Source organism: Strigops habroptila, chromosome 10 (assembly GCF_004027225.2).
Source record: "Strigops habroptila isolate Jane chromosome 10, bStrHab1.2.pri, whole genome shotgun sequence".
NCBI lineage: Eukaryota > Metazoa > Chordata > Aves > Psittaciformes > Psittacidae > Strigops > Strigops habroptila.
The window spans coordinates 16654479-16681591 of record NC_046359.1 but is presented as its reverse complement, the minus strand read 5'-3'; the positions used below and the strand labels follow the sequence as shown (position 1 = coordinate 16681591).

At 36.4% G+C, this 27113-nt stretch overlaps 1 protein-coding gene across 7 annotated transcripts in view; it reads right to left on the bottom strand.

Moving 5' to 3' along the window:
* RYR2 (ryanodine receptor 2) overlaps positions 1-27113 on the bottom strand; it is a 375228-nt gene that overhangs the window by 305431 nt on the left and 42684 nt on the right. The window lies entirely within an intron of this gene.

Sequence of the window (27113 nt, the reverse complement as noted above, 5' to 3'; positions counted from 1 at the left end):
CTAAAAACTTCTATGGCATAAAATGATTTAAGTGCAAAACTTTGGGTAAAGTCCCTTATTAGCACTGAGAATCTGCTGAAATCTTAAGTTTCTTACATTACTAAACTAGGGTACACTTACTTGCTTTTATTCAAAGTCATTAAAAATGGCAATATAGAGAAAAGTTGGAACAGTGGTGAGCTATGACATGAAAGAAAGCACTTTATCATAAGAATAAAGTTAATGCTTTAATATGACAGCTGACATCTGAAGCAGCACATAAATAATTGGTAAAATTACCAGAATAAAGGAATTAATGGGGTGAACAAAAAAGATGCACAGAAAATCAATAAAATAAATAAATAAAAATAAAAAATAAATTTAAAAAAAATATTACTGATCCATATCCATGGAATTCTCATAGTTCAGCCCCTGAGAAATTTGCTTCCAACAGTAATAAAGAATGTGGCAAACTATAATTAATCACTTAAAATCACTGCACATTAACAAGATCCTAAGTGTTATGTTGAGTCTGCCCATGAGTTTGGAGAAACTCATCTATACCTTAAGCTTGTACATAAATAGAGGTAATAATATAAAATCGTCATTTATATAGCTTGTGTCTCTTCAAAAGTCTGTCTAAAAAGAAATCGGGTAGCTACTACAACTGGGTTTACTGACCGTTAGGAAACCCTACTCAAGAATCCTATATCTGAGCTGGCAATGTGCTGCAACTATGCAGGGATGCAATAAAACCAGGAATGTAATTAAAAGAAAAAAGACTTGAGCTGATATTAGCAAAAATAATGTACTATCTTTCACAACAGTAGTCCATTAGTTAGTAAGTTAAAGGGGGATCATCATCTCCACATGACGACTTAAAAAGTGGAAATGCAGCATTTTCAGAAGGGGAATACATTGAATCTCACTATTGCTGTGTGTAGTATTTAGATAAAGGTCCAGTCAATTCTGTGAACAGACATCAGACTTCAACTCTGCCAGCAGCTCCATCTACTGCAAAATGCTAATAGGCTTGTCCTTCCACACACTGACACTACTTTCAGCAAACAGCTGCACTGCTCATGTTGTTACACGTACTGTGTTAAACAGAAGGACATCAACTCTGACTCCACGAGCTGCAAACCGCTGGAGGCTGAAGGGCAAATACTGACTGCACTACTCACCTCCAAACATCCCAACTTGGAGTTGCCTGCCTCTTAGCATGTTTATTTCAAAACTTCAAATCTTACAAATACCAGTGGACTTCAACATCCAGCTTTGCAAATACTCTCCTTTGTGTTACAAAATGCTTTAAACATTGAAAGGCAAGTACAGATGAGCTTTTTTTTTTTTTCTTTTGGTAACTGCTAGAAGAGACATGGACCAACTGAGATAAAGTCAAAGGCAGGAAAACCCTTCTACACCAAATTAAGGGTGGTCAGATAAAGCCTTAAAAAGCCACTTCATCTATTGATCTATCTTCCTCTCTCTTTTAACAAAGTCCCTAGGTCATCCCAAAGACACTCTTTACGAAGAGCTCAAAGCTAAATCCTTGTTTCCCTTTCATTAAGATAAATATGCCTCTGCCACAGTGCACCAGACAACAGCCTGTTGACATTCCTTCCTGCAGACAGCTTCATAGTAGTAAATCATTAATGACAGGCCTCCTTTCCTCCTGACTAAAAAAGACGGCATTAAGCACCCAGAGTGTTTTGGAAGAAACAAAACCGAAGGTGTTCAGTCCTATCTAAACCAGTCACTAGGGACAGTAATTGATACCTGTCTTCTGATAACTGCTGTATGAGCTGCAAAAAAACTCCCAAACAAACAAACAAAAAAGTCAAGGGAACTGCTTTCTGCAGAGATACTGTTCACATCTCAAAACAGCACTACCGCCGTCTACATTATTGGCAAGGCCCTACACTCCCTACAAGAGAGAAGTGTGACCAAATTCACTCAGATAGAATTCTTCTGATATCTGCAGAACAGCACTGTCAGCCAGGGCTGAGGCTCTAAGTGGGCAGGAACACCATGGGAAAGCCAGCACACACATCTCCAGTTTTTCACAAAATAGAGGATACACAGAATTAAGCAGGTTATGGAAGACTTGCAAGCATGCTTAGTAACAACTCCTAAGGCTCAGCATAATAAAAGATTATGGAGACATAACTTACAGATTCTTTGCAGAAAGCCACAAAAGCAGGAAATTATCTGAACAGTCTTTTGACAAATTTAGCACTTGAGAGTTGCTGAAATCCAAGAAAAGGCTTATTGATTTTTTTTTTTTTGGGGGGAGGGGAACCCTCAAGTTTAAAAGATAGACTTTTTATTTTGAAAGGGGTTTCCCCCCCTTTTTAAAATCTTTGCCCTTTTGCAGCAAAAAAAAAAAAAACCCTGAGATTAGAATAATGCTTCCTGACTTTTAAGCATAGTTATATTTTAATGGAAAAGTATGTCTTATATTGTGAAAATGCACAATTATAGGTATACTCTTATTAATGGCAAAAAAAAAAAGAGACTGAACCAATATAAGCATGATAGACCATTTCCTTTTCCATCCCTCCACTCACAGAAGAAAAAAAATCACATCTCCTCCTGCTTCAAATGAAAGTGCTCAAGTCACTCTTGCTATTATGCAAATTTAACATTAAACTGTTAATACTTAACTGCCAAACAACAGAGAAACCCTAGAAATCAAAACAGTATTCATAAGCCAAAAAACTGGCAAAGAGAAATGAGAACATTCAAACACAGAGGCCAAGTATGGATCAGAACTGCAAGCATCTCTGAAAAATGAAGCATACTATAAACACAATTTTTAAAATGTTACAGATGAAAGAACAGAGGCAGACTTGGAAAGGAAATAATTCTGGTTCTTCAGAAGACTTCACAACAGTGGTTCCTCATCTAGAGGCCAAAGGAGAAAAGCCCTGACATCAAGCTGACCAACATAAAAGTCATAGTGTGTCACTCAGATAGATGATGGATGATGGTTGGCTCCTGTTTTCAACATTAAAACATAGGAACCTCTCTTCACTTGATTAAATTACCAGAGTCATCAATTTAAATGTTTTTAGAAGACTAAAACCTCTTTTACATGGTCCCTGCTCCGTCAAGGACAGTGGACCATCCATGGAATTATTCAGACTACGCTTGGGTTATTAGACACAGTTACAATCTATTAAACATAACTGTTTAGGAAAACATTTGTGTTAGTTAAGCAACAAACTAAGCAATAATAACACAAAAATAATCTCTCTAATACATATGTAACAATCTGCAGGAGTTCAATATGCCAAGCAAATAGCCCAGCCAGTAGCCCAGACAGCTGATTTGTCTTTAGCAATTCAACAGATCATTCCAGAGAGCAATCCGCTTGTAATAATCAGAATTCTTTTGAAGGATTCTGAAATAAACAAAAGAAGCAACCTCCAGAGGCCTGGATTCAAAAAAGCATTTAGCTCTTCAGTGTTTACATTACTTCAAATAAATGGGAAGTTAATCCAAAAGTTTTGCTGAGCCTGGGCTCTGTTTAGCCACATACGGAAACAGAACAGGTGTGATGGGAGACAGTGAAAAGACAAGTCAAAACATAAACTTTAACTCTATTAAAGTACGCATTCAGTCTTATATCCTCACAAGATCATGCCAGTTCTCTGCATCTGTTTTCCCATTCACATTACAGGGTTCCTCCTCTCTTCCACGAAGCAATTTGAGATCAAAAAAATAAATAAGAAACATTTATGACAGTGCTGTTCTATGAACAGCTAATGTAGGCTCTAAGCAGTTTCCATATGTGATTTCAGACACAGCATAACCAAAAAAAAAAAAATCTCATACCTCAGCTGGCAAAACCATCTTAACAAAATGCTCTGATTCATAATGTAATTTCCAAGGCACTATTACTGTAAATAAAATTTTCACTCCTCAAGATAACCCAGTTATAAGCCCTCTATATTAGGTATAATTTATAAGTAATAAACATACTGAACTGAAGTTTAAAGCCATATCTGTGCAGCACAGATATATTGAAATACAGTTAAGAGTTTGCTTGTAAAACAGAACAGAGCTTTATTCAATTATTTGTAACACTGACTATAGACAAAAAAAACCAAACTCTCTTAACAGTTTTAAATCTTCTGAGCTGTGCAAGATTTTTTCTAGATACATTAAAAAAAAAAAAAAGCTATCTATTTTTTCTGTACCAACCCATGATTTTTTTCTCTAGTCTCATCAGGAAACCATAACCAAGTCTTAAAAATTATGATTTAAAATGAAGACTAGACAGAAGATATATTCAACTCCCTCACCTCTTACCTAATCGAGAAAGCACAAATATTTCAATATTTTTATTGCTACATATTCATATCTCTAGTTTTTAGATTTAATCCTAATGTATGCTCTGAAGGAATAGTACTTGCTAAGGGATACTTCCTTTATCTTGTGACTGATTTTTCTACTTAAGAACAAAAAGGACTTAGCTTAATAGAAATATACAGTAATTTCGTTCTAGAACTTAGAACAAACAAACAAATATACTAGCTTAATATTTCCACTAATAATACAAAGCATTAACTAAAATGATGGAATTAGTGATAAAGAAAAGAAGCAATTGCTATTTTGATGCCAAAACATATCAGCATATGGCAGCAATAAATAGAAGCAATTATGTGGGTTTAAAAAAGAAAAATAAAAAAATAAAAAAAAAACCACCCCACATATATATTGAATCATAACAAGTGATGTTGGCATAGGTTAAGAGATACTACTTGAATTCATCAAAGATTCAAGATTTATTAAAAAAGAATAAGTTTTAAATACTCAACAATTCAGATTTATGACAAACTATTAATATTAGGCCAGACCTGTCCTTCAGTATAATCACAGAGCTACCTCATCTTATTTTGTATGAATAGTTAATGCAAAAGAATGATGTGAGAAAACATAAATGCTTCTACAACAGCATTAGAAGCCTAAAAATACATTAGATAGGAGAACTGGAATGCCAGGCATCAAATGACAACCCCAACATAGCAGGTAACGGAGAAACATGGTGAAAGGCAGATAATCAGTGGGAAACAAGATTGCCAAATTACCAAAATTTCAGGGATTACAGAACAGTATCTGCAGGTGAAGGAGACTGTACATAAAGTATAATAAAAATGAAATAGTTAAAAATATTGGAGGGGAGGGGGATAAATAAATTAAAAACCAAACAAACAAAAAAAAAAAAACCCCAAACCAAAAATCAAACAAAAAAAAGGAAAAAAAAACCATACACACACAAAAAAAACCAACCCACCACCTCGTCAATACCATAGGTAAGTAATGAAAACACATTATGAGACCATAATACCAATTCCCTGAGAACAACAATGACTTTGATCAGGAAGCATTATCCGAGACAGAACAAACTCAAGACATGCAGAAGTAGTAAATTTCAACTACCCAGTCTGGACTAATATCACATGAGAAGATGTAGAAACACAAATTTTTGATGCTGTGACTGGTTCCTGAAAGAATTAGTCTTAGAACCTGCAAGGAAAGATGGTCTTCAGGCTTTGGTTATAAGGGGAGCAGACAACTTGGATCAAGTTGTAAGCGGAAAACCTGATCTTTAAGAGTAAATTATAAAGAACAGAAGAGAGAAAATTAAGAGGACACATTCAGAGTATAATGTTAACCAGAGTATAATGTTAGCCAGAAGCCCATCCCTGCTATATAGGGCTTCCCTTTGTCTCCTAGCTTTTGGAAATATCTCCAGCAATGTTCCTTTATCAGCTTCAGCATTTGTGGGGAGCTAGAGGAATGAATAAAGAGAAAAATCACCTGCATGTCCTTTTTCACCCTAATGTGGTAGACAAACTGTGGGAGATCACTGTCAGCTCAAATTTAATTTAAAGAACAGAAGAAGCTGAACAGGGACATATCATAACGAAAAATAAAAGCAAGAAATTGACATTTTCAAAACCATTATATAGAACTAGAAATGCACATATGCATTACTTAACATTAATTTAAAATCATAGAATAGTTAGGGTTGGAAAGGACCTTAAGATCATCTAGTTCCAACCCCTCTGCCGTGGGCAGGGACACCACACACTAAACCATGTTACACAAGCCTCCATCCAAGCTGGCCTTGAACACTGGCAGGGATGGAGCATTCACAACTTCCTTGGGCAACCTGTTCCAGTGCCTCACCACCCTCACAGTAAAGAGCTTCTTCCTTCTATCTAACCTAAACTTCCCCTGTGTAAGTTTGAACACATTACCCCTTGTCCTATCGCTACAGTCCCCAATGAAGAGTCCCTCTCCAGCATCCTTGTAGGCCATCTTTTTCTATGAGTAAGCAACTGTTGATAGAGGTTTGCTATGCAATTGTGGCTGGGAAAAAAGAAAAGGCATCCCTGAAGCAACTTCTAAATAAAGACTAATCTGACACTAGGAATATATTTGAAGGCTAAAGTCATCATTGCTATTAAAACTAATGACATTGGTTTGCTTGTATTATGCACTATTTTCCAAGCGACAGTTTCTCTTAGAAGGGCAGTGATGTTCCCAGACATAATGGATTTCTCCCAGATAGCAAGTAACTATTTCAGCAGCAAGCATTAGATTTATTGTCATAAAGTTAACATTATCTTTATGTAACGCGTGCAAAATCAGATGGCCCATTTAAATGAAAACAGACTCCTGTAAATGCTGCACTGCTTCAAAATTAACCTTGATCATACTGCTCTTGAAAGGCAACAGACGCTCATAACGAAAAAAAATCTGTTTCCCAGAATAGCATTTGCTTGTTCTTGGGACAGCCATAGCAATAAGTGAGGGGATCACAAAGATAATTTTGCTGCACGTGTGCGTCTCCCTTTGCTGTATGCTTGTCCGCATCTCATCTGCCTCTACAATTCATCTTGCCTTATGCTTGGAACATAAAAAACACATAGCAAGAGCTGGATTTTTGTTATGCATCTGTGCAGTGTGTAACGTAATGGGGATCTGAAGTATGATAAATGTCTGAGGGTTGCCACTCTATAAATACACTGTATACAAATACACATGCACATACACCAAGAGCTTCTACAACACTAACAGAAATTGCAAGGTCTCATGATATTGGGGGGGTGGAGAGGGGAGGAGCGGGAGGCACCCAGCTTAGCTTAGACCCAGTTAGCCATCTCTTAACAGGTTCCACTGATTTTATTGGTGTTCTCTTATGGTTTCAACAGAAGCTTTTTGGCTATTCTGGCAGCTTCCAGTGACAATCTACTGCAGAGTAGAGTTGCCCTAGATTTGTAAAAGTCCTCACATGGATTGCCTACCCAACAGCAGAAGAACCCACATCTGCCTCTTGGGTTTTATAGTAAAAGAAAGACCTAAATCCCTTCTCCTTGTATTGGTCAGCGCCACTAACAAGTCACTCATCCACTTTCTGTCAGAGCAAAATTCATTGCCTCAAAGAGACAACTGGGTGGCAAAATCTTGCATGACATTAAGTTCCTAAATTATTAATTACCCAAGTGCCTCACAACTACTGTTTAAATACCACCTTTAAAACACAGTTTTGAAGCAGAAGTATTAGTGGCAGTATTATTCAGCATGGGGAATCAAAAGACCTGTACTGAAAGTCTGTGACAAAGCCAATAATGTAATAAAAGATTTTCAGAAATCATTTCTACCACTGAAACTATACTTTTTACCATGTAACATTAAAAAAATAAAGAAAAAATTAGGTCTTAGAATGAAGATGCTTATGATAAAGGAAGAGATGCTACAAGAGATTGCCTGGATCAATGAATAAATCCCCTGTTATTGCAGATATCATATCATAACATTCTCTAAAATTCCCTCCATCTTAAATGCACCTGCTTTCTCTTACACATATCTGAACTGGGAGGCTAATCATTGCAATGGTTAGATTTCATTTTTATTCAATTTATATGTTCACATAACAAAAAGTTCCTGAGCTTCAGTAATTCCATTTTTTCACTGATGCGTTATTCTTCTCAGAGTAAAGAAATTTCCTTTTGGCCTTAAAACTTTCCTACACTTCGAAGCAACTATCTTTTCATTTACCTCATAAAATAGGTTCTCTATTGCACTTTCCTCTGCCTCATTTTACTTCCAGTTTCCCTGAACAGATTGAGTTCTGCTAGCAATTTGCACAACAGCATTAATATTATTCTATTGGGAGATTAGTACTCTGAATGTAACCTATACAACACGTGATTTACAACTTAAAAACTGCAAAATAAATCAGTTTCAATTGCAAATTATCTTCGAGATTTCTATAGTTTAATTTCATGCAGAAATGAAATCTGTCTCTTACTATTTAATATTATTCTATAATTTAAAAACTGCATTAATTACTTTAATGTCACAATTAGGGATTTTCCAATTGCATAGCAAACCTCTAGCAATGACAATCATTGCTAGACAATCATGCATGACAATCACAGAAAATTTCTGCTTTGGGATACTTGGCTGAATCCATAATCAGGTTTGCAAAACTGAGGTATGAGAGTAGCTCGACAATCGGCAGCAATCTCAGTGCCAAAACTATACACCCTCTGTTTTGAAGTAGAACTATTTAGCAAAGCTTCTTTCCTGCTCTTCTCAGATCCCTGAATTTGTTTACTGAATAACTGCAAATGCTGCTTTTCTTCTGCTACAAACTGCAATCAGAAAAAGTTCTATCAGCAGTACTCACATACCAATAGCAGAAGAAATATTTACTTATTTTTCTTTTTTTTAAAGAATATCAAAATCTGAAGAAATGACACTTTTCAGCCCATCAAGCTCTTTCTGAGAGGCTTTGAGCAGCATGATTACTAGATTGAAATTTTATTTTTTTCTATCTCTTTGCCACATATAAAAAAAGAATAGAAGCTTAATTTGCAGGACACCTCATTTCTTCAATTCTCCTTCCCAAAAAAGTTCTCTTTAGTGTTCCTTCCACAGACAAGAGCAAACTCAGCTACCCATAATGCACAGGAACTAGGTGAATACAGATTTTGAGAATGAAATCCCAAATATCCAGATGTCTTTACAGTTTCTACCTTCAGGGCATCTTAAATAGACCTCATCCTAGGTTACTGATTGACAAAATCAATTTATGTAGTACTCTTCCCACTAGATTAAACATATGCCGCTAAACATAAAGGAAGAACACCCTCACGTGTGACAGCTACATTTGGCTATCCACAGGAATCTCTGTTAGAACAGCCATGCAATATCTGGATAGATGATAGCAGACCCTCTTCAGAGGACAGCACTGCTGGCTTCCTCTGCTTGGTTCTGGACGCTGCCATCCTGCCTCTGAGCCCAATGCCTTCAGCATCCTTCTCTCAGAGGGTATTTTGGCTCTGCAAGTCATACTTCAGGACTGCAAGACATCTCAAATGTTTACCTAAAACATCAACATAAGCAACAAAAGTTCTAAGCAACATAATGTTTACATTTGCTGATGAAACTGGTTTCTTTAGAAGTGGGTTCATTAATGCTAAAATATTTCATTTAGAACCTGGGTTCAGCAAACACGTCCAAGGAAGGACTCTGATGAAATCCTGCCTTTATTCCTTCTTAGTGGTGGGGACAACCTAAAAATAACTACTATACTTAAATATACTTAGTACTTTTGATGGCAACCTTAGCTGAGACACCAATGTCTTCAAGCAGACTAAAACAAAGAAACAAAACAAAACAAAAACACACCAAAAAAAAAAAAAAGAAAAAAGAAAATAAGAGAAATAAAACCCACCCCCCAAAAAAAACCACATAACAAATACAACACACAAACAAACAAATAAATAAATGAAAGAGACCAACCACCATGAAAGTTATTTTTCATTCTTACATGCAGTTCCTCAGTGGAAGAGCTGTGGCACATGAAATAGGCAAAGAAAAATCCCATGTACATTGTAAGATGCCCAGGCAGACTTCTGCAGTGAGGAAAACCTCCTGAAACCTTCATAAACACTAAATCCACTTTAAATGCAAAACAGGCAGGTGATCATGGAAAACTACCTGTACCAATAAATGCATGACAGACTAGCTTGTAGGGTACAGTGAAGGAAGAGAATACTAATCAAGAAACACTACTCTTTTTATAGAGTCAGTCTTGCTCTTCAAAACAAGATGACACAGCAAAACGTATATGACTTTGCAAATACACACTCACACTCAGCAGAAAAATGAAAGCAAGGAACCTGATGCAACAGTTTTATTGAATTCTAAGAATTCCATTTCCATATGTTTAATTATTTATGAAAAATTAAAATTAAAATACTTGAAGTTGTATTCTTCATATAATATGAGGAAAATGGATGTGCTACTCATCATGAACACAAAGAACTGAGACCTTAGTTAATATGATTACACAACTACTTTAAACATTTACACGCTACAGAAAGAGTGCTTCAGGAAGTCTCTCAAGATGGATCACGGAATACAGTGGGTCTCAGTGGGACAGTTAATTCTCTTCGTAGCAGACCATAAGGTGCTGTGCTGCATTTGTGACAAAAATAGTGTGTGGATAACACACCAGTGTTTTAGCTATTGCTGAACAGTGCTTGCACGGTGTCAAGGTGTCTGCTTCTCACTCTGACACCCCAGAAAGCAGGCTAGATATGGCAAGAGGGTGGAGGAGACACAGCCAAGACAGCTAAACTGAACTGACCAAAAGAATATTCCATTCCGTGTAACATCATCCTCAGCAATAAAAAGTGAAGTACAGTCTTTCCAAAGTATCCACTGTGTGGAAACTTGCTGGGCATCAGTCTGCTCTGGCAGGTGGCCTTTGCAGCACTTAGTGGGAGGGAGAGGAGGTCTCAGCTTTCCTTTACTTTAAACTCCTTTTATTTTCACTCAAGTTTTTTTCTTGGTTTTGCTTTTCCAGTTCTCTCCCCATCCTATTGAAGGTTGGAAGCAAGCAAGAGACTGGCCACTACAATGAGATATGGGGTTCATGACACTGTCTAGTTTTTCTTAACATTGCAGATACCTCCAGTTCTATTGCGTCTGCAGCAAGGGTTGCTACTTTTAAACTGGCAGTAACATTCCATGCATCTTCACCTTACATTAAAAAACACTTATCAAAGGTAGTATCTGACCAGCCTTCACCATATGTTTCATTACATTGCATAATTCATCCAACCCCTTTCCTAGAATGCAGATATGTTAAGGAATGTTCATGCAAAGAATTTCATCAATATTAGAGTTATCAAGAGAGAAAGGTCCTTAAAACCTTGCCAAGTTGCCTTTTATATATTAGGCACTTTGTCAGCATTTGAAGTTCTGTCACTACAACACTTGTTTGTATCCTTACATGAATTTTTTCATTAACACCTTAAGGCAAAGGAGCCTCACTACAATAACTGCTTTTCTTTTATTGGTTTCTGTGTACTAGATTATTTTCTTTACTAAACTAACTAAGAAAATCTAAAGAATGTTTCCTAACAAAACCTCCTCAGTTAGGAGTCCTTACACACAGAATTACATGCTGTGAATCCTGAAGTCTCTTCTCACTTGTGTCTTTGTTAGCTTTTATCCACCATCCCACTAGTAAGTCCCTCAGGCTTTTTTGCCATGTGACAGCTAATTTGTTTTTAATGAAGACTAGATTCTATTGCAGAAGACACAACCTTCTTGTGGAGGAAACGTCATCAAATCATGAGTAAACAGATTGAATCTGTTGCAGTCAATTTTAAACAACTCTTGCTCACATTGAATTGGCACAGAATTAGTTATTAGCGTGCTTTTAAAGCTTATTAATGAAATGTTTCTAATATGGAATCTACACACTGTTTAGTTTGAAAGGCATCATACTGAGTACTTGAACAATTCTCATTTCTTCACTTCTGAATTTCCAAGTGACTTGATGTACAGGATTTAAATATGAAATAAATTAAATATTTTATGTCTAATATAAAGCTATATCTAATTTAAGATCCTAGATTTATTCTTACACTTTATCCATTGTTTAATCTGGGAACACAGTTTGGATAAGTAAAAAATCCTGAGCTTTACTTCAGAGTATTCTGGATTAGAAAGACAAGGCAAAAAGCATTCAAGCAGCACAAAGAAGCAGGAATCCACATTACATAAAGTGCAGGACCCAACAATCCACAGATTTCAGATCTCAGCTCTTCCCCCTCTGCACTGATCCTGAGCAACTCCTGTCCTTTGAAGCCTGAATCACTGAAATCCATATTGCCACCACCTCCCCTATGCTGAATTTCACTTTCTCTACAACAGGGATGTTGCTTACAAGCAAACATGAGAAAAGATTACAGCTGCCTTAAAGAAGCAAAACAATTCCATCCTTCATTTCCTTATTATGAAAACTAATATAGCACAGCAGTCCAAAACCCCCACTGAGAGTTTCTAATCTATTGCTAAGCAATCAGATAGCCCTCAAAACATACCATGCCTAAAAAAAAAAAAATAACAAATTAAAAAAAAAAAAAAAAAATCACAAACACTAAAAGCAATAAGCAATCACAAAAGCTGTTCGGATTAACTACAATGAATGGAGAAATAGAGTTCGTTAAAGTGCAATGACTTTCACAGGCCTTCATTTTTCAGAGTTTCAGAAGTTAAAGAGCACATATATTAAATACTCCTAAGAACAATTCCACTCTAAATGTTTATCCATATTTTATATGGATATATAACCTTATATAGGCTCAATTATCAGAATTAGGACAAAATACTCAGATCAGAGATTTTGTTTCTTTTCACTTCTAAGATTAGTAGGCTATCTGGGATGGAGTTTAGCCAGTGACGTTTTATGTTCTGTGCTAACCTAAAGCTTAGGCAACAATACAATAGTTCCTCCTGGCCATATAGTCTATGACAACTTAAAATATGTTATACTACCTTTTGCTCTGTTATTGTTCACTATGATGAACAATAATATCCACAGGGCTGTCATGCCCTGCAGATATAGGCTTTGAAAACAACAAATATCAGAAGCCAGGAAGCAGAGAAAGAGCAATTGAACAGAGAATCTCAGCTAATAACTAGAAGTATATTCCCTGAAGTGGCAACCAAATATGTTACATTGGTAACTTTCCTTAAAAACTATGATAAAAAACCCTGACCTTTATTTACTGCACAATACCAGATGATTACTGGTCTCTGCTTTTTTTCATATATTACACTTTTGAACAAATACGCTAGTAAGAATTTGTATTAATATTTCTTCAGAAAGAAAGAGGGTTGGTTGGGAGGTTTTTTGGATGTAAGTATTGCAGAAAAGGACACACCCAGGACATCTGCCTTTTTTTTTTTTTTCCCCTTACGTTCTAATTAGCAATTTTTCAAAGTTTCACCTAGTTGAATGTAACCCCTTTAGGCAGACCTAGATATAACAGATTTGAGTGTTACCAATGAGAACTACCATCCAGGACCTCAAGCTAACTCACTGATAACGTGTTGATTACTGCAAATGCGTATCCACGGATTCTGGATGAGTAACAACCCACATACTTCTTTTTCCCAACACATACATATACAAATGAGTTTGAATTCCTCTGCGCCTTTCTTTGTCCACTGTATTATCTTGGCAATTTCACAAGAACAGTACAAGAACAGACCTCACTTGTTTCTTATGCAAGGAACATGATGTAAGCATATAGTTGGTCGTGTTGACACTTAGAATTGTCATTAAGAAACGACTGAGTGAACTTTGCAACAAAATTTCACCTCCTACATATTAAAGTTATACAGATAAAAAGTCTATCAAAATAGTCATCTATGCTCATTATCTGCTACATTTTTGACCACACAGCAGAATTAAGTATTTAATCATGTATTTAATGGAACTCTGCACCTCTATCCGTTTGATAACAGCGTTTGTGCAATGTTTCTGCTAAGTAATAGCCATGAGATAAACTTCACTTAGTTGTAATAACATCCATCAACCTAAACACAGATTCTGCTAAGTTTGCTAGTGTGCCAAATTGATAGACTAGTCTGGACATAATCAAGGTATCGACATAATTTTATCAAAATAAATTTCTAAATATTATACGTATAAAAACAATACTACTTTAATTTCTCTAAATTCTATCCACAATTTACATAGTCTCCATACAAAGAAAATCACAAGAAAAAATATCAGACATACTAAAACAACAATTGGACAATGTTGAAGGGCAACTATGAAAAACGCGAATATTGAGCAAGTAGTTTTATAGCTACTGTTTCAAGATTTATTTCTTGAAACTGAAATACAGCTCTGAAAGTCTATGGTTGCAACAGCTTTTACCACAGGTACAGTTTACTTGATCTGATTCTACTAGAAAAATACAAATGTTTACAACACAACGAGACAAAGAAAAAAAAAAAAATATATATATATATACACCTTTTTCCTAAGTTTCACTTCTCTCCTTATTCCAACAAAAGCACTAGGCGCAAGGTTTCAAAAAAATTGTATTTTCTTAATATCTGTTTAGAAATTAAGTCTTTTAAATTCATACTTTCTGCTGAAGCAACAAAACACCCTGCTAACAAAGGGCTAAATCTACAAAGGTTCTTATGCAGCTCTGAGCTTCTTCATGCTGCCAAGAATTATATAGAAGGCATGCTGATTTCTCCATGTGCTGTGGCAAGCCACATGGTCAAGGAGTTCAGGCTGAAACACGTTAGTATTTGTTAAAGGCACACTAAGCTACCCACTTAGCTCAGTGTAATATATAGCTTCTTGGCAGGAGCTAAGTTTCAAGGCAGTTTTGGGCTCTGAACCTGTCTGCATCTTTTGGGAGAGCTAGAAGTGGGAAGAAAGAAGATATAATTGCTGAGACGAAGTTTGCAGCAGTGCCAATTAGTACTTTGTTTTACCAGTCCTCCTTCAGAAACTGAGGCTCAGGTTTTATAAATAAGACTGTAGAAGGAAAAAAATTCTGTCTGCACACCATCAAATTTTATTCAAATAGGGAACATCTAAAAAAGGTCAAAATCTCTTAATGCTTAACACACTGACTGTGCTCATACCCTAAAAAACTAGATATCCTTCAGAGCTATAGCCACAAGCTGCACCAGAGCTTCACTGGCAGCAATTTTAGACAATTACTCAGCAGAGAAGGAAAAGAAAAAGGAAAAAAAAAAAAAAAAATAAGGAAGAAAGCCAATCAACTTCAGATCCAATGCTATCCATACTCAATGCTACCATAGCTAGTTATTTAAAGTTAGAGAGAATCTCATTGTGCTTCTTTATTATAGAAGTTATATCAGTTTCTTGCTAGAAAATGATGAAAAGCAATAGGAATTCACAGTACCTTAAAAACACGGGGGGGGGGGGGGGGGGGGGGAGGGAAGCAGGAGAAAGGCTTCAGTTCTTTGGGTTTCATTAACAACAAAGCAATACTGTGGCAACACTACATCTTTAATGCTCTCAGCCCTGACACTCACATCAGTACATTGTTGATTCCAGTGGAGTAAGGAAGAAGTATCATATTGTACAAATTGAAATTTTATGAGATTACTTAAATACTTCAAAGATTGCAGGCTCTCTCTCAGTTTACATAAATAATTACTGTTAAAACTATTTGTCAAGCCTTGTAATAGTAATTGGGCTATTAAAACATTGCTGAAAACTATCACATAAGAATGTATTGAATTGGTTTTCTTCCTTGTGCATCTTTCCAGATCAGTGCCATAGTGTTAACATGTTAATTATTTCATGGCAACAAATACTTTGTAAAGGTGGGGATCAGAGTGAAAATGCAAGAAGTTTGGTTGACAGCCTTCCTACTGAACCCAGATTAAAGTTGCAAGGAGTTGAGGGAGGTAACAAACTTTCCATACGATTACAATTTATTTTCTTACACAGACAACAGGCATGAAAAATTGTGTATTTAGTCATGGACCAAAAAGCTCTTTTCTGCATTGTGCATCTCTAACTTAATCTGGGATTTGTAACATTGCTCATTTCTGCTGCCTTTTTTCTTTGAAATGCGGCAGTGGAATGAAGCTTGGTTTATCAGAGCAAAGCTCCCTGAAGACTTAACAATGCAGACTGCATCATCCGCAGCTTATTATCACTGCAGCCGTTTGACACAAATACATTCAGATGCTGAACACTCACTGCAGGCTTTGGACACGGTCATATGCCGTCTACAAGGCAAAATGGGCAGAAAACAAGACAAAACACGGGCTTTCCTTAGATGTTAACCTTAAGAACAAAGGAAAGCTAGACAGCTCTTGCTCATAAACACATTCATACACTTATTGCAAAATGTTATAACTGAATAGTGAAATACAGAAAAATTATGTAGGTGCAGCCTTCCTGCAATTAGATATAGATAAGGAAAACATTTAGGCATTACTCCTCATTAGCTCTGCTGCTCATTTGCAGATTCAGACAAGAAAAGTAATTCCTAAGAATTATGCTGGAAACAAGTAATAATACAATTAGTAACTTGTTGTATGTAAAGAATTAAAGAAAACTAGTTTTCCATTGTATTTGCATCCAGATTACTGTTATGTGGCATTATTTTTCCTCTGAACAATTAAAAATTCTTTCAGTATACATTACTAAATACTACAGATAATATGACCCTGGCAAACACTTGCCAAAAACCTTCTTGCTTAGAAGTCAGCTGAAAGATTTTTCTATGAACTGCAACGTATTTTAGAATGGGAATTTGAAGTCAGCAGATTATTTAAAGGGCATGGGGGAGATAGGAGGGAGGAGAGGGGAAAGGAGGGAAAGAATAAGAATTATGTAATGCTAATATAATTTTCTGTCAGAGAATCAGATTTATACTGGAAGAATTCACTATCTGATAATGCAGCCCAAGCATATTGCAAACACATCTTTAATTTAGGAGCACCTTTTTCCACCTAAAAAAAGACCTTCAGTAAAGTAGCAATGTGTATAGTGCTGAGCAACACATTACTTCCTTCTGACAGCCAAACAGAGTAAGATTCCCTCTTAGAAAGCAGATCTAACTTAGGCACCATTCCACAATTCTGTACAAAACATGAAGGAGATCATATACCATGATTGATGAAGGACAAGAACACAATTGACAGTGACAGACTTACTCCAGTTAGGCCTGCATAATTTAGGTGGCCCAATAAAAAGCTATTTTAATTATTAACTTCTAATGAGTTGCGTCTTGTTGAAGGTAGAAGCATGTATCTTTAATCCAGAATGCTGAAAGAAGAGAAAGGCCTCCTGCAGCAACTTCCAACAACGGTTTCTGGAAAAGTTTACAAAGGCACTTACATGTTTGAAGTTAGAGCAGCACCACGTAAGTCCCTTGTGCATAAAGTTAAGCACTCTTAACTCTCTGCAGGACCAAGATGGTACTAGGCAAGGATGTAGGAATAAAGTGACTGTGGGGTCACGAAGTACAAAGTTAAAGGATCAGAGATTGCAAATGACTGTTTATTTGTACTATGAACTTACTCTTTTTATCCTGATTACCATATAAAACCTACACGGCTGCTGTAATGGTTGAAGCTTTCACATGAAATAGTACAACTCCACTCATGTCATTAAGGTAATGTAATTACTTTAATGTAATTTTCTACGCTAAGAAAAATTTTATATAATTATCAAAATGCTATTTATCTCTGGTACTTCAGGAATAAATTATACTGCAGTAAGCACCTTACTATCAGCATAACTGTACACCCGGAAAGGTGCACATACAACACAGGAAAATTAAGGGGCATATACTTAATGGCTATTTAACTTCCAAGGAAAAAGATGGTTTCTTTCTCAATGTGATCTCTCTTAAAAATACAGAATGTAATAAAATGTTGGAAGAGATAAATGACACAAAAGGCCATACTGAAGTTTTGACCTAGTTGGTTATACATATAAAGAGCAAACTGAAATTCATAGCCAATTTTTTTGGTTTAGAAATATCATTTGTCTTATGAAATAATGCTAGAAGAAAAAGTTTCATGACAGGCATATTAAAACACACATACCAATAGTAGAATGTCTAATGGAAAGAATAGTAAAAATCTCTACCACAAATTAAGAGTTAAGGCTAAAAATGGCCTGCTTCACCCAGGCTTAACAGCTGCTACTGATAGATTAACAGAAAACAACTGCCAAGAGAAGCAAAACTCCCTACATTTTCAGGGTGAACCCTATGTGGATTTACGTGCTTTCATGTTTTTGTTAACAGCTCTACTAATTAAATTATAAAATTTTATAACAGTAGTACAGTAATTTTTAAAAGTACCTCTGAAATAACTCAAAGATTGTCCTCAAATGCTATGAACTTTACTGGACTCTACTGTAATTTGTCAAAAAAAAAAAAAAAAAAAAGAAAAAAAAATCATGTAGTCGTACTGTGGTCATATAGCCAGGTTCAGAAAAAACATACTGTAAAAGTTGTCATCATAATATGTGGTGTTTGAAATGGATGAGATCCACATAACACACAAAAGAGCCAAGGAGTTCCAGATCAATACACTAGGCTCGACTTCCAGCTGCTCTTGAGTGCACACTGTAATCGATGATATCCTTTAACATCCAGAAGGCAGTTGTACAGCTAACTTCATATCCACTGTACGCTGAGCGAAGCATTTTAGAGTGTTGATGCTGATGATTGTAACAAGTCTAAATAAAGAGAAGAACTACCAAAAGTAAAATTCTTGCCCCTTTGGAAAATAAAGTTTACTTAAGTCCATGTGTTGTTAGCTGAAATCCGTGTAAAGGTTACAGGCGAACTTCCTTCTCTATTACCACCTTCAAACAAAGTTTTAGAACCTAAAAAGTATGAAACAAGATGTACAGCTCTTTGAAATTTTGTTTCCTGCTGCTTCAATTATTTCTTTTTTTATGTGATGAGAGCTAAAAAGCTTTTGCCAAGTGCCAACTACCAAAGTGAAAATAAAGGTAGACTACAAATCCTACACCTATTATTCCAATTAGAGTAAGAAAGAAAATAAATGCTGAAGGAAACTGTCTTAGAGGATTTAAAGAGCATGGATTATTACATAGGTTGCGAAAGAAGAAAAAAAAAATATTTGTGCTATTCACTCAATTTATAACTTTTTAATTTATGCAAAGGCCACCTTTTTAAGGATGGCCACAGTGTCTGAGCTTTCAAATTGAAACAGCACAGAATCTTCAAGAAGACTCAGAACTCATCATTTTAATAGATCTCCCGAAGAGCTTAGCCTCTGTAAAATTGTTAACCAATACAGTTTAATTATTTCAGGAGGGTTTTGTTTTTTCTTTTAAATAGACATGAAGGAGCATTTGCTGGCAGTTGAATACCTGAAACAAACTGACCAATATGCTACACAACTGTACTGCAACATAACTATGACTGGCAAAGAGCATAAGATAAGATGCACATATAGGATGAAAGAAAACAGGCAAACAAAGAAGGTCTTGTATACACAAAATCTCATCTTCCCACCTCCTTCCATTTACTTTATTAGGGCTAATATAAGACTCCTCTCTACCTCAATGAACTTTGTGTTGTATAAAAACATTTGCACACTGCATATAATTTTTTTACAGTATACAATGCTTTTCTGTCTACAACTGTAGTTAATGTTTATGCATTTTGTTTACTACAGTGTAGCTAGGTCTTTTACACTTTACAGTGAGAACAGGAACATCTTCTGCATACTTTGCTAAAGCATCATTTCCTTGGTCAACAACTTTGAAAAAAATCATCCACTTCCAATTATACTTTCACAGAAAATAAAATCACATTTAAGAAGAAGTAATTTAAGTATCTTCTACTGGCTACATTAAGCTGCATACATGTAAGAAAAGCTATGTTAAAAAATGACCTAGCTACTGAGTTCTTTCCAGGAATCCATCAATCCTCATTTCAAAAATTATTAGAGGTTAATTTGACCATTTAGAAATGTCTCTTGCACTATTGAAACTCATTAGGCAGAGTCTTGCCAATTAGACCAGACACATTTTTATTTATACATGCCCTAATTCTCACACACATGCATCCACTGTGTTGTACATCCAACTTTTAAAAAAAAATTACAGATGCATAAAGAAAGTCACTTAATGAACAACGTGCAGAACAGAAAGCACCTAAAGGATACAGCCTTCTCATCCAAGTGAGCTCAGGTAGTGAAAATATCCAGGCTCAAGATTTGGCAGTTACTTGTTGGAGTATCATGCCACTCCTAAGGTATTCTTTACTTCAACTGTGAAATTTAAAGGCACAAAATTGACCCAAGTCAAATGCATACCTGAGCATACAAACCAAATCTTCTATGCTTTAATAAGAATCAATTTACACATACAGATTATGTGTAATCTGTATACTTAACATCTGACTTCCTAAATGATTTTTCTCCAGAATATCTATGTCGAACAGTATTCCGAAAAAGTCCTGTCTCATCATTACCATTCTGTCTCCCCCATGTTCTCACCAATACATCACTGGTACAGTACAGAAACTACTTCTAATGAAGCAGCAAAGGTCAGCTCAGAAAAATGTCTTTAGGGTTTTTTTCCCTCAGTGACTGCTGAAATCTCCCAAAATCATTTACAAGGTTTACCTATGATGGGGAAAAAGAAAAAAAAAACAAAAAAACAAAAAAACACAAAAAAACCCCACAAACACCAAACTCAATATATTGCATCCTGATCTAGTTCTCAGATGTTTCCTAAAAATTTAAAAAAGCCTCTCACATATTCACTTTTCAGAGGCTACCTTAAATACTGTCAAAGATGATATTGTTCAATAACTAGGGATTCTGGCTCAAAATCTCACTGCACTAAGCACAGCAGAAAAGCAACTCAATCCCAGAAGGCTCAAATCTGCATATCAGATGGAACAAACATACAGACGGAGGTGAGGTGGGCCGGAAAGATGAACAGATCAAAGGAATGCATAGAAGAAAATCACTTCCATTGCATATCCACCACCCCCTTCAAAAGCTTAAGGATGAACACACAAAACCCATTAAAACTATCAAAACTCAGACCTACCAGGTCAGAATTCTTCCACTAAAACCCAATTTTACTTTTGTTTGGAGGAAAACGGAGTCCTAAAATCATCATCAAATCATAGAATAGCCGGGGTTGGAAAGTCATCTAGTCCAACCCCCCTGCAATGAGCAGGGACATCTTCAAGTAGATCAGGTTGCTCAGAGCCCCATCCAACCTGACCTTGAATGTTTCCAGGGATGGGGCATCTACCACCTCTCTGGACAACCTGTTCCAGTGTTTCACCACTCTAATTATAAAACAATTTCTTCCTTCCAGCCTTAATAATAATAATAAATAATCACAGCACATGAAAACTTTTATTTTAGTTGAAAAACTTTCAATTTCCCTTGGGAAAGCTGAAGACACTTCCCACCCTCTGCCTAGAGACACCCCGGGGGCTTGGTTCCCAACTCCCCTACTCCTTCACCAGATTTAATGGACTCCCAGACTTTCCAAGTCCCTTGCTCCCCACTTTGCACGCTAAGCAGTCTTCCTGCTTCCTGGCATTCTCTGCCTTTTTCTGTCTACTGGACTGCCAGATTTGCCAGACCACCAACCAAGCATGGTGCCATGTGGGTTTCTGCTGCTAACTGCCTGGCTTTACAGTAAGACACACAGACTCTGGTATTCTGTCCTCGGTTCCTCTGAATCCAGCTAGAACTTCAATTTCAAGTCACAATGAAAGCTACAAAATTTCAGAAATCTCTTTTCCTCATGAATTAAAAACTGCAGTTGCTACATGGCTCTACCCCTCTTAATGAGGTGCAAAACAATGTTCAGATATTTCCTTTCTAACATGCTTCAGAAACACTGGAGGAGAAGCATTTATATAAACACAGAAATACTGCTGTCATCCCCAGGTTCTAGGCATCTGCCACTGATAGTCACTGCTATCTGCCAGTCTGCAGTATACTTATGAGCATCATGTGAGCATTGGCAAGATGCACAGGGCCCCTGTATTCTGCCAACATGACCTTATGCTACGTGAAGGGCTATCTTGCCTTACGTCACCGGCCACTGTGGTCAGAAAAAGTCTTCATTCCTGGCATCCCTGATCCTTTTCCCTCCCTGTGTCTTTGATTCTGTCTGGTTTCCTAGTGATAGTTTTTCTGGTTTGCCTTAATAGTTCAAAGTTGACTACTTCTATTTCATTTAACACCTCTTTCATTCTTTCATTTCACTTTTTAAAATTGCATTCCGGAAAGATAGCTCATAAGTGGAACCCCAGACATTAAATACAAGCCTACAGAAGTTTGTTAGAACCTGCCCACACATCTAGATGATTGTCTTACATTAAAGGAAAGAATACTAAACAAAGCTCCTTCAAAAGGAGACTTTCGATATCCATTATTCATGGAAGCAAAAAGAACATCTCCCTCCCTGCCTAAGAAAACGTTATGAGAGCCACAGTCAGTATATAAAGTACATAGCAGAGCATAAAGAAACCAACTTCAATCTCCAGGTGAAAACAAAACAAACCAAAGAAATAAAAGCCTCCTGCCTTTTTTTGTTGTTGTTGTTGTTATTTTGCAGCAGCTGCTCTTTTGATCCCCTCTATGTTATGACCTAATACTTATCTTCCTGGTACATCTTTTTATTTCCCTTTCACCCCCCTCTACTTAATCTAGGGAAGATTATAAAAGCAACATAAATACAAGATTGTGCATCTTAATCTTTTTCTGGACAATATTGGGGAAAGGAGCTTACAGATGAAGTTTTCTTGAAAAAGCAGTGGGCTCTGAAGCAGGATTTAGGCGATTTCCTTAGAAAAGGCTGAGCACATCAGATCTTAAGTTAAGAATAAGGCATGTCCACCAACACCTGAGCGCTGCTGGCATGAAGCAGCTGTTTTAACAGGCAAGATTAAAGATTCTGCAGATGGCACTCTTCCTCATGAATCAACACAGACATAATGCCCCAGAATAAATTTTCTAAGCTCTTATCAGTAATGTCATTTTTTAATGAAACATAAAGAGTTCCACCTACTCTTGATAGGCATCATATATTACCCTTCATCAGAGAAGGGTCAGTCTTAAATAACATTTGGGTAATGCTAAACTCCCCCTCCACAAATTCCTTTGGTTATCACCACTCTCCTCTATCACAACCCTTAAGTGCCAAGTCACATAATTGTATACTGTTCGACAGATATTTATACAGCTATTTTTTTGCACTCATATGGCTAGATAAACCTCTAGCCACAGCTAATAGTTACACATACAAAGGAGGCAGCAAACAAAGTTGTCACCTTTTTAAGGACTGCTAAATGCCATCCTTGTTAATAAGCTAAGAAGAAAGAGTTGCATTCAGCTATCAATTGCTTCCAACATAGGGAGAGTCAATTATCATTCTGTTATTTCCTGGAGCCTGTCCTAAAAACCTCACTCTAATGTAACGCCTCACAAGCAGTTTGGCAGAGTAATAGTTCTGGGAGGAAGAGTAATAACCTCTGCATTGTAAAGCTGGACAATCATAATATATAATTCATTCACATTCTTACATAAGCTTAAGTAATCAGTTGTTAAAGTAATTTGAAAGTGTCACAGAATTAAAAAAAAAAAAAAACCCACACACACAAAAAACATCTTCAAACTTGACAGTTTATCTGCTTAAATAAGGTAATAACCTCAGATAACCTCATCCTTATAAAAAGCTCACAGACACAATGCTGACTATACAGTCTGGGTAGATCCACAGACAAAGCATCACATTGCTGATCTGTAAAAATAATACAGAGCACAATATTTGCTCTTGATTCAACCTCATATATTCAAAAGAAGTTTCTACAGACCATCACTCTGATTCTCTTTCTCCTTTTCTCTTCACTTTTGTACATTTAAAAGCAGTTGTATCTTTCTGGCCTTTTGCCATTAATAAATTATCAGGACACATCCTAATTTATATATTAGTGTCTGAAAGACTAGCATAGTACTTTCATAAATATAGCAAATCTTTTGCAAAATATTGTCTTCTATTATTATTAAAAGGAAGATCTTTACTTATGAGTGAGAGGCACAACATTTAATACATATAAACCTCCAAACAGTAACTCAGCAAATTCTATTAAAGGTGCACAGGACCTTACACCTAAAGGTGAAGGGTGGATTGGGAAAAAAAAAAAAAAAAAAAAAAAAAAAAAGAAAATCAACATTCTTTTTCATTATGTCCCTTTCAGTTTTCCATATACATAGATATACGTACACATAAATCCTTATAATCTGTGGGTTTTCTTCAAGGGCTTTAGAGCATCCACAAGGAGCCATGACACAATATGGTCTTTTTCTGGCACTATTCCCGATAAGAAATAGTTGCTATGAATTCTGCATTGTATTTTAGTTTCTCAAACTCTCCACATTGGGGCAAGAAGGGAAGTACACAACTGAGGAGCCCAAAGAAAAGGAAAGGCTTAAATGGTTCTTGTTTGTTCAGTGACCGTCAGTATCTTACCCAGAAGTGGGTTTTTTTTCCCCCTAGAGATGCTTTTTCCCTTCCACCTTTGACTTTCCCTGTTGCCTCTCCTGGCCACATGAAGCTGCGTATTGCCTGCTGATGCTGCCCACCTCATCTGTCCTTGAGCAGAGTGGCGAGGGATGCCTCACCTCCCTGTCATCACTTTTTTAGTGCTGCATCCTTGCCTCTCCTCCTAGGCTGCTAACTGCTTCTTGCATCTTCCCAAACCTCTTTACTGTCACCACTGTTTATGGCAACATCAGAGCAGAGTCACAACTCACACGTTAGGCACCAGCCTGAGCATTTGAGCTTGCTAAAGTTCACTTTAAATGTTGACACACCAATGAGGCATACCTCACTCACTGAAAAAATATTGATCCCAGTCATTTAAGAAAAGGAACTATCAACTCATTATTTCCTCAATGACTTGGAATAGAAATACAGTAGGGATCTTCTATGAAAACTGCCTCCAGGATGATAAGCAAAATACTTCAGGTAAGCCTTTTGGTTCTTTCCAGCAAAATAACAATCTGAATATGTACACAGGAACAGAAACAAAGTTACAAGAAGGCTTCTGGGCCTTTGCTTCCATCCTTGCTTCTGTCATCACAGACATCATCTGAGAGCATCCACCAACCTACTAAAGTCTACTTATACAATAGCTTTCTTTTGTCTCTCATCTTTGTAACCAGTAGCAGCCTGATGTCCTACTCCTCTGACAACTAGAAATCCTCTACTAATTTCCAGGCTAAGCTTATTCATGATCAGTTTATACCCTTCTAGTTTAGTGCCAACACTGTCCTTAAGCTTAACTTAAACATCAGGGAAGAATATAAGTTATCAGGATATAAGTTATGCTTCCCTGATGTTTAGCCCCTCAACATTTTTAAAGGCCACAATCTAAGTTTTCATCGTCCTAGGCTAAAAAGGCCAAAGTCTTCCAAATCTTTGATGAAACAGTCTCTCTTTTGCTATAATCAGCCTATGACCTTTACTTTCACCTGCGCCAGTTTAAATTCACACTTCTTGAACAATAGGGGCAAGAACTACAGGCAAAATTACATAAGAATTCTTAGCAGTGACTTAATACCATGGTATTAATAATCTTACATCTAATGGAAATACCTTGCCTGACATATCCTGCACGTTCATCTCCCTTCTTCATAGCTACATCCCACTACTGCCTCACAGTGAGCCCCACTACATAGGCAATTTAGATGGCTTGTGCTGGTTTTGCAAAAAATCAATCATCCAATTCAAAATATTTCTTCTGTATCTACACTGCATATGCAAGGATGTGAATGTAGTTCAAGATTTATTCTTGTTATTTTTATCATTACTAAAAAGAAGACATGCAGTTTTCTCTGCATATACAGCACAGTATTTTTCCCCACTTCAAAGTACTTCTATTTTCTCCAAGTATGAAACTTTCAACTGTGCTATACCATTCACACTCCAATCTGTAGCAAAAGGAAAATAATTGGAGTTGTCATCTTGAATACACTGATAAATTGACTATTACTGCAAGTGCAGTTAAGAAACTGCCGGATCAACTAGCAATAAGTAACTTCAAAGATTAAAAGTTTCAAACAAATCAACTATTTGGAAGGGATAAAAAAAAAGAAAATTAAAAAAAAAAAAAGGAAATTAAAAAAAAAAAAAAAAACCACCCACAACCCAGCAACTGAATGAAAGCTAACATCTCTCATGTAAGTTGATTTTTATTGCATGAAAGCAACCACACTGATTAACAGCTTCAGAATGAAACATAACCAAAAAGTAATAACAACTATGGGCTTAAATCAATTGTTCCACAATACATATTGAGGAAAAACAATCCTCCTAACCCCGCAAGGGGATCAACTCAGCAACTCAGCACTCCCAATCCTACAGAACAAATGACTTTTTAATTATTGTATTTGTCATTACCTTGACTAGAATGCTCAGCAAGGAAAATGGGAGCCTGGGGAACTGCCCTCTCTTGAGAATTCCCTTGTATGATCTGTGCAGTGATTTCAAACCCAGTTCCTCGAAACTGGTATTAATGAATCTGGAAACATTGCTGAAGCGTTACTGCCTTTTTGGTGCACTTCAGTTCCAAAACTATTCCTTTATTTCTCACATTATCATACAAACTAGAAGACAACAACCAATTTTCACTGTTATCTTCAGAATTTTGACTCCTTCAAGTCCATAAAAATCTGTATTTCTTAGTCTTGTATTGCCATTCCTACTTTTCATTATTTTTACTGTTCTGCTCTAGCCACTTTAAATTTTTGATTTATGCTTCTGAAGGCAAAGCAACAAAGAGTACACAGTCATCTGAGGACTACTATTAAAAAAAACAGGCTTTACATTCTTTTTATTCTACTATGCTCTAGTCAAGCATCTTCACTAGCCTACTTGCTTTTCCCCAACAGGACAAATATTCCTCTCTCATTTTTTCAAAGCCTGCAATCTGAGAAAAGCTGTTTTAGATAAGATCACATTCATCCAAAACGTATTTCTTTTATGCAATTTTCCACTCATTTCAGTTGCGTATGTAAATTTCAAACTTCTAGTCTACAAACTAAAGCAACTCCACATCATCAGCAAGCCTTCCACTTTCTCCCTGCAGCTCACCAGCAAAGGTATAAGCAACATTGCTTCCAGCAACCTTCCTCCAGGATAAAAACCTTCAGCTCTTTATTCTCCTTCAGGATATACAGTACTTTTGGGACCACCAGAACAGTCT